Genomic DNA, 10,000 nt, shown 5'->3' with positions numbered 1-10,000 from the left:
GTGAAGAGAGGTGGAGAGCGGGAGCTAGGGGTGGGTCTGAGCCGAGGGGAGGGAGCGGAACACAATTAGCCATAGTTTTAATCAGCACGGGGCTTTGTCCGTCGCTTAAATGGTGCGCTAACCTCATTCAGAGAGGCTCTGCCCCTCTCCTCCACTCACACCGTCCCCGAGGAGGACTGAGGCACTGCCAGAGAGGCACACACACACACACACACACACACACACACACACACACACACACACACACACACACACACATACATACATGCATGCATGCAGGCACGCATGCACGTTCACACACACATACACACACACACACACACACACATACACACACACACACACACACACACACATACACACACACACACACACACATACACACAGGCTATCTTCCTCACATCAGATACAAACAGAGTACTTATGGCCGTCCGTAGGGACGTTATCAAAACAGTGCACGCATAACACAGGAATCTACACAATAAATAAACTCCACTGGTTGAGACCTTGATTCTTATTTTATGTGTATGGACAATAACACAACCACACCACACCACAACTCACACACACACACACACACACACACACACACACACACACACACACACACACACACACACACACACAGGCCTCCACTCCATAAAAATAAAACCCTAATGCAATTATTTGTTTTTTTAAACAAAGTCCAAACAATCCCAAGACACATTCGCCAACTCTGTCCCCTTATGGGTCGTACGATCCAGAACATTCTTTGGAATGCAGATTGCACAGACTTTGTTTCAAGGGACGACAAAGGGGAACAATGCAAGTGCCACGGCGGTTGTGTTGTGCAATCTGTCTAATGAATGGGTGCTTGTGCCTTTATGGTGGAGCAGCAATTAAAAAGGGGCTTCGCAGGCCGACTGTAAATACGTCGCAATAGGAGATAGATTTTGTGTTTACTTTTTTTTTCTTCTGTTTTTCTGTCTTTGTGAATATTTAAGGCATCTTTCAGGGGAACTTTTCAACTTCCATGAAAAAAAAAAGTGAACAAGTTTAATAAAATGTAGGACAGATGCTCGCACTGAAAGTGAGTGAATGCACACACACGAAAAACGCGCGCACGCACACACACACACACACACACACACACACACACACACACACACATACACACACACATTAAGGAGCTATGCACCTACAGTACAGAGCTTGAGTGATGTCTTGGCAGTGGACTGTGGCCTGTCGGGTCCCGTCTCCTCTTCACACTGTTGTCCCATTAAAAGATGAATGTGTGATGTGTTTGACGTTAGGTGGGGGGGGGGGGGGGGACCCATGAAAAGCACAGTACCTTTACATCTTCGATAAAGGAAAACCCAGAAGCCAACAGCACATTCCAAGCGTACAGACGTTCCCTTCAGCTGGCCGCCGGTTGCAGCGCATCAGCCCACAAGAATGAGCTGACGTGCAGAGACAGAGACGCCCACACGTCCACACCAGCGCGCAGGGACGCGACAGATGAACACACACACACACAGGCACACGCACACAGAGCTCGCGGGGCTCCATTCAAAGCGAACATAAATACTCCATGTGATGACACATTCTAATTTTACCATCTGAGGCTTTTCCTTGAGACAGTGGCGTTAAATACACACAGTCAGCGTGCGATTTGGTTGAACTGTACAACAATAACTTATCTGTCCCCCCCCCCGGCCCCCGGTCCTGCATATTTCACAGTTTAATATCCCGAACATCAAACCCGCTTCATGTCTCTGGGCTAACGAGCTCGGAGCCAGAGCAGTTGTAGTTCCTCCAGCTCCTTTGTTGCTCCCTCTTGGCAGCGGGGCCAAAGTGTCGAGTCATAAGCCAAGTCCGTCTGGCACCGGGACCGCGGCCACAGTGCCGCTTATCAAGGCGGTGCTCCGCGTCACAGGAATGCCTTTGTTCCACCTGGCCCTGCGCTCAGCCCGATGACCTCGCCGCCGCACCTTCCCCTCACCTTGTGGCAAACACACACCAGAAATAAAGGCGCCGGCAGGTAGCCAACGCCGCCGTACAGGGAAAGCATGCTGCGTCGGATTTCTCACACATTGTTTGTGTACGTTATGTGTTGCGCAGGCGTATGGGAATGCTTTTAAAGTGCATGTGCATTTCTGTGTGTGTGTGTGTGTGGGGGGGGGGCGGTGTGAGACAGATACTGTGTTCAGGCAAAAAGATAAACATCTGTGACTCCAGGCAGAATGGCTTTGACACGCAGTGAAATGAAAGAGTTAGGTTTGTAGTCCGCATTCCAAAAAACTCCCATAATCCCGTTACCACGCTATAACATGATTGGCCCCTGTTTTTACACGGCCCCACTAATAGTGTTGTTTGATTTGGATTAGGCGCTGAGGTCACGGGCGGTTGTTTTTCAGCGGCATGTCAGTCCAGGAAGAGTGCTATGACAAACCTAAATGCTTTTTTTTTTCAGCCAGAAACTCTCCCTTTTTTCACCAATCCTACTCATGATCTCGATCTCGATCTCTCTCTTTCGTTCTCTCTCTCTCTCTTTCCGTCTCTCTTTCTCTCACCAACTCTCTCTCTCTCTCTCTCTCTCTCTCTCTCTCTCTCTCCCCGTCCCTCTGCCTGGCTCCCTCGTCTCTTCTGTCACATTTAACAGAATAATTACAGCCACCAGGGCCCTCAAAGTGGTCTGGAGCCCTTTGCGTTCCTCCAGAATTTATTGACTGATTCGACTCCTATGGAAGCCAAGACAATATTAAATTTAGCAACTCTACATTTCTGCATTTACACATTCTCAAAATGGCAAACAGGACATTTCTGCGGGAGACCAGGCTGTATTTTTCGTAGTCTGTGGTTGCCCCTCGTTGGTATTTTCTAAGCACGGCTCTGACTGTGTTGGCTCTGAAATATTTGCCATTTTCAATGAATCTGGAAGCGGATTTTTGGGGAAGCACTGATGCCTTTAAAAGCCGTCATGATTATGTGAGAACAGCCACCGCGGAGAGGCATACTGCCGGTCTCCATCGCTAAGTTGCGACTGTAAATCTAATATTGTAAGGCTTCAACGCAGAACACCATGAAGTATCTGGTGAAATACAACCCAAACATAGAAATAAAACATGGGCATTTAAAGAAACCTCAGAAAAGCAGCGGGCCTTTATCACTTTGCAGAAAACAATCTACAATCACAGCCTCTGTAAGACGCCAGATTATTGGTCTGAAATACATTACACAACGCATTTCACAGTTGACTCCCGGTGTTGCTGTGGGTTTGGCCATGCCGCTCGGCCGGGCTCGGGCTGTGCCTGGGTTATCAGATTGTGAGATACTGGCGCGGCTGCAGACACCAGACAGAGTTAAGTAGCGACGGCAGCAGCGGCTCGCCTCCGTTCACACTGCTCTGTCTTAATGCAAGGCACTGCCCGTCAGCGCCATTGAGCCCTTTTTCGCAGCCCAAACTCCTTCCATCGGCTCATTACGATGCTATGCAGGCTACCCCGGGCATGGCTGCGGCCCCTCAGCCCCAGCCACGGGCCCCCAGGCTTCTCATGGAGTGTCGTAATGATGTCAGAGCCATTGCTTTTGTTGCCTTATTTCCTGCACACAGCAAGCTCTTCTTTCATTGCAGGTGCCTGGATGTATAACTGAGTGACAGAGTGAGAGAGTGAGAGTGTGTATGCCCGTTGACCGGGTCCCTTCCAGTGCTGAAATTGGCAAGACCTGGTATGAATTTACCTTGATGCACTGCACAAGGTTGTGCCGGGCAGTAAGTTCATTAATGCAGTCTGGCTCTCCTTTGGTTGGCGTTGCTCACAGCTCATTCCCATTGTAACACTAATGACGAGGGTTACACATATGTTTTCAGGTGTGCCACTGCCGTCCCGCTAAACGGACGTCTTTCAAAATGTTGTTTGTGGCAAGGCCCTTTTAGGCATCGGCAATAATGGACCCCAGACATTTGGTATCTTGTACTCAATGTCAAGTTAAGTGCTTTAAGAATGAGATAAAGCCTCTCGCTGATATGCCTGTGTACAACAAACCCTGCGAAGCTTTTATTTTGTATAATTAGCAATTTTATCAGACGTAGCCCAAGGCGCCGGGTCTGGAGATTAGCTACACGCTGAAGGTAATGTCTGGTTCATGTCTGATTCACATCATTAACATCTGATCTCTATCTAAAATCTGAATGGTTCTGCTTCTGCAATATCATACTGTACTGTAGGAGCATGACCAATGTGATGTTCATTTCACCAATCAACAAACAAGGTACAGTAGGTGGAGGGTTGGGTCAGGATATCGTTCATGGCTACGGCAATGAGAGCCGCCACTTCTCCATAAACTTTCATTTCACACAAGGCCTGGGGTCAGGAACCACAGGGCTTAATAGCCTAATCTGAGTTACCCTGTATGGGGCCCGTTTTCACCCCATACTGTGGAAGCCTGAAGCTATTCTAATGTGCAGTTCTTAATGGACACACGCAGACACGGCCAAAGATGCATGTACATACACACATGCAAATACAAACAATAGGCTCCTTCATATCCAGAATATTTCGCAATCTCTGCTGACTAGATTGATGTGTGCGGTTGACAGTGGATCGTAAATCAGACAATGTGTTGATGTCCTAATACCACAGCTTTACATAAATTCTCTGAGGGTTAAAAAGAAGTGCACACACATCAAGCAGTGCGATCCCAGAAAAAGAAAAAGCAAAGTGCTGGCTCAGGACTTATGTGGAGGTCTGCAGGGGTATGGTACGCCATCGCACATCTCCACCTCAATGACTCCATTCCCACCTACCAGTTAACAGCTACTGCATCCCCCTCTCTGCATCTCCCCCTCTCATTCTATAATGTACATTATAAAATTATTATTTATCTCCTTTTATTCTTGTTACGATTCCCCTTCAAACAAACTGTGTTATAAGTAGTGTAAATTAGTCATCGTCTCTGGTCATCGCATTACCAAATGCTTTACCAGCCATGTTATTAAATCTGAAAAGCTGACGATCCTCCAATCATGCGTTCAGGTTCACGCTTGTCTTGGATGTTGTAATGTAGGTATTTTGTGGAAGGCACATGCATTGTTTAGTTGAAAAACAACATTTTTTTTGCTGCCACCGATGTCCTTTGGAGGCACATTTAACAATCTGTGTCATTTACAATTCGATCGTGCAATCTGTAGGTACTGACAAGTCAAAGAAGATGTTCAGACTTATATTACAACCAAATGAAAATTCACTTGAAAAAAACTAAACGATTTCTTCCGAAAATTGGGATTTCACTTCCATTTGTGCACACGTGAGTGAATGTGTCTGATTACTAACTCATTAGGAGAGTTAATGAGGTGTGTTAAGGCTGTTAAAGAGAACGGCAGCGTGCTGCCACTAACTGCTAACTGCTTTCTTCCTCCCTTCACAGTGAAAAACCACTAATAGCTCAAGTACATTTAACAACCAAACATTAACAAACTGTACGCTAACAAACTGCATGGCCACAGAATGAACTGAGCTCTTTGTGGAAACTCGCCGCCACACAGAGCTGCAGTATACTGTACTGTGCAGCTAGCCTTCGTATGGAGCGTGGATCCCCTCGCATTAAGCTCATACACACAAGTCTTGACTGAATTCGTGTCATATCTATTGAATGGACAACATTGGATTCAACTGAGTTTTAAGGTTAAATGTTGAATTTGAACCTTTGATAAGTGGAAAGGTTGGCATCAGATGAATTCTTCAATGACTTTGGACCGGAAAATCTCAACAGCTCTTGAAAGACAGGTATATAATATCTGTCAGATATATAGTATCTGCCAGATATATCCCCCAGCCCTGGGTATGGAAATCCTGTGCCCTTTTAGTGAGTTAGTGCCTTTGCTGGAGTGAGCGACATAAGGTCATTGCTGTCATTGCAATAAACCACTAAATTGGAGGGGGAGGAGAGAGGCGAGGGGCGAACAAAACAACCTGGCCGCACACTTTTTCGTGCTCATGGTCACAAAAATGTATCTATTCAATCATGTACCGGAGTACGAGGGGTAGTGCATTCTCCATGACATCGCAAATAAAACTCGTTTTTGTTTAAACAAGGTCGATATCATGGAGACTTGTGGCTTCTAGACGAGCAAAAACAAATTATTATATACATTGCGTTATTTATAAATGCTTGAAACTTTAAATGAAACCCTAATCCTATAAACTACAAAAACTACAATTCTGCACGATTTTGTTATTCATCTTGATGCAATGGTCTCATCGGTAAAGTAGTTGTATTTTTAAAAACCTGAAAATGAAACAAATTTATACATAAATACAATGTGCATGTGTTACTACATTTGATCGGGGAATCGGCATTGGTCGGCAAAATTTATATATGTCATTTGCAAAGCCCTGAATTATATGTTAGGCCATTTTGGTTGCGGGCCCAGATGGCATGTCCGGGCGAGTACTGAAGACCTGTGCTAACCAGCCAGCCCCACAATATTCAACATCTCCCTGGGTGAGTCAGTGGTCCCGTCCTGCTTCGTCGTTCCTGTCACGAAGATCGCCTCTCCAGCCTGCTTGAATGACTACCGTCCGGTGGCCCTCACCTCGGTGGTCATGAAGTGTTTCGAGAGGCTGATTAAGGGTTATATCTGCACCTCCCTCCCCCACACCTTGGACCCATTGCAGTTCGCGTACCAGCAGAACAGATCCGCGGTTTCCCAGGTACTGCACACCACGCTCACGCACCTGGATGGCCGGAAGGGGGCCTATGTGAGATTGCTGTTCATCGATTATGGTTCAGCTTTCAATACCATAGTCCCCACCAGACTGCCTGTCAAGCAGAGTGACTCAGACTAAATACTCTGCTGTGTGCCTGGATCCTGGACTTCCTCTCAGCCTGGCCCCAGGTGGTTAGGGTAGGGAAGCACATGTCCAGCTCCCTCACTCTGAACACAGGATCCCCCCAGGGCTGCGTCCTCAGCCCCCTACTGTACTCCCTGTACACACATGACTGTGTGGCCAGGTCCAGCTCCAACACCATCATCAAGTTTGCTGACGACACCGTTGTCGTGGGCCTGATCACCGACTGCGATGAGAAGGCCTACCGCGAGGAGGTGGCTGACCTGTCACTCTGGTGCCAGGACAACAGCCTCCACCTGAACGTCAGCAAAACTAAGGAGCTGATTGTGGACTTTAGGCGTGGATTACAACCAAGGACGCACACGCCCTTGGCGATTAATGGGACTTCTGTCGACAGGGTGAGCAGCTTCAAGTAGTCCACATCACGGAAGATTTAACATGGACTTTACAAACAGACACTCTGGTGAGGAAGGTGAGGCAGCGTCTTTACCACCTCAGGCAGCTTGAGGAAATTCCGCATCTCGGTGAGGATCCTCAAGTCCTTCTACTGTCTACTGCCTGGTTTGGGAACTGTACTGCTCAGGACAGGTGGGCCCTGCAGAGGGTGGTGCGTTCAGCAGAACGTACCACTGGAACTACACTCCCCTCCCTGCAGGACTTATACACCAGGAGGTGTAGTAGCAGAGCCCGCAGGATCATGAAGGATCCTCATCACCCCAACAACGGACTGTTCCAGCTGCTGCGGTCAGGCAAGCGCCTCCGAAGTCACACAGCGAGAACAGAGAGACTGAGATGGAGTATCTCCCCACAAGTCATAAAGACTGTCAATGTTGACCTCACCAAGGGTCCTCACTGAGCCACACACATAGGCTCCACTACCTCACTGTACTGTATGTAGCATACTGTATGGCATACTGTCACTGTTATGGGTTGTTTGGTGTTACCGTATTGCTGCGCCGTACTGTTGTATACTGTGCTGTATACCTCACAAACACTACCTCACTTTATTCACATGCCACTTTAATGCACATATCTGTATAAACATAAATACCTTATCCCATATACATAAGTCTATCCCATATACCTAAGCCTATTCCCTTTATTTATTTTGTACCCCCACCCTGCATTATCCTTGAGTTTTTATTTTATTTTATTATATTTTATTTGATTCCATATATTTTATTTTATTCTTCTTTATTCGACTTACTGCATAGTCAAGTAGAAATTCTTAGGTAGCTGCTGTGTTCAGTCTAGAACATATTGTGTGTAATCACTGGGTGCGTTGCATTGACATTTCAATGCATATATGTATGAAAGTATGTATATGTATGTGATGAATAAACCTCTTGAATCTCTTGAATCTTGAATCTTTGAGGGGTGCCCCTATTGATACTAAAAGATTCAAGATGTGTATTTATCACATACTTATATATACTGGCATACATATATGCAGTGAAATGTAATTGCAACGCACCCGGAGATTATGCACAATAGGTAGACGTCCAAGGCTGTCCAAAACAGTTATTTTGGTATTATGGTCAATATCAGTTTAGTATCCACTGAAATCTTTCTATCTAATGTTAACCTACAAGATGAGACCTTTCAAAAAATGTGTTTGGTTTTTCTCCGTCAAATCAGATTTTATTCCATTTAGAATGCGGATGGTCTTGGAATCCTCACTTGGCCTCTCACTGCAATGGCAGGGTTGGATTGTTTTTTTACTCTACTGGATTGGACAAAGGCTTTATCACAGTGAACATGGCTTGGCTGCCTGGCCTGCTGCCTAATGGAGCCTGTCTGTAGAGGACGTATTACAGTCTGCCAGACGCCACCGAGCTCTGAGATGAACCGAGAAGGCAATAACGGAAGGATGAGGGAGGAAAGGTTAGCGAGGGGGCGGAGAGGGGATGTGGAGACAATGTGAGAGAGAGAGAGTGAGAGAGAAAGAGAGAGAGAGGGAGAGAGAGAGAGAGATAGAGAGAGAAGGTTATTATTACCAGTGGATTAAAGCTCTTAACTGACTATTAATGGGGCAAGAGGAACATGAGGAGCGCTCGGTCAGAGCCACGGAAAGGAGAAACAACCGAGTTGGCAAGGCCGGGGCGGTGGGGTCGACGTGGGAAAGGATGGAACCACACGGTGACAGGCCCGTGATGAAAGAGGAAGGTGCTAAAATGGGAGGGGGTCAACATGAAGAGAATGAGGTGAGAAGAGAGTATGCGATGGAGGCCGCGGGGCTTTTGGGCGCTCGCCAAAACACAGAGTCGTGTGTGTGGCCCAGACTCTGAGAGAGAGAGAGTGTGTGCGTGTGTGTGTGTGTGTGTGTGTGTGTGTGTGTGTGTGTGTGTGTGTGTGTGTGTGTGTGTGTGTGTCTGTGTGGTTGTATCGGAGTTCTCTCTCTTCCTCTCCCCTCTCCCTCTCTTTCGGCGCCTCTCACACTCGCTCTCTCTGTGTCTTGAAAATAAATTGTAAACATCCCTCCCCGTCTGGTCTCCTGCATCTGAGACTGTGGTCGGTACGTGCAGTACATCAACATCACCAGAATCTAAATGATGATGATGATGATAATCATCATCATCATCATCAACATCATCATCGTCTGAAAGTTGACACTAAACGTCTGTAACAGGCCTCTTTTTGGGAACACAAAATACGTGCACATTTATACTCACACAGCCAAAACCTGAGCAGGTGTATGGAGATAGATATGCCTCAAATGTATTTGTGTGAACAGACTGAACGTGTGAACGTGTGTGTAAATGTGTAATCTGTAAATATGAAACATACGAAAACGATTTGTAAACTCACTAATAAATATTTTGCAAATATGAAACATGTGGATTTGTTTTTAGGCATGTTGATTAGTTTTTACACATATGGATTTTCATTTTACACACACAGTTTTGAGACAAATGTTTTGCCAGTCCGAACGAAAATGCACATCGCTATTTTTGGATAGGAGGAGAGCACGCAGTTTTTCTTTGAGCTTTATTACAGAACCATCGTTAAGGTCTTTCATAGTATGGCTGTTGGTGTTGATAGATAAGATATTTAGTATCTGTATGTAAGATAGTAGAAATGTCATACTGTAATTTTTTTGTGCATTGTTAATATGTAGGTTAAGCTAAGGGGGAACTAGGGGAACGAAAGCAGGGTGCAGGATTTTATAC

The 10,000-nt window shown here is 46.1% G+C and overlaps 1 protein-coding gene across 1 annotated transcript in view; it reads right to left on the bottom strand.

Annotated features, from left to right (window-relative positions):
* The window catches only part of slit1a (slit homolog 1a), a gene marked incomplete at its 5' end in the record, with an annotated part of 102,687 nt that overhangs the window by 42,487 nt on the left and 50,200 nt on the right, over window positions 1–10,000 (bottom strand). The gene's annotated exons all lie outside the window — the stretch shown is intronic.

This window comes from Zeus faber, assembly GCF_960531495.2.
Source record: "Zeus faber genome assembly, chromosome: 16".
Classification (NCBI taxonomy): Eukaryota; Metazoa; Chordata; class Actinopteri; order Zeiformes; family Zeidae; genus Zeus; species Zeus faber.
Note: the sequence above shows the minus strand (reverse complement) of the source record. Positions and strands in the feature narration are given on the sequence as shown.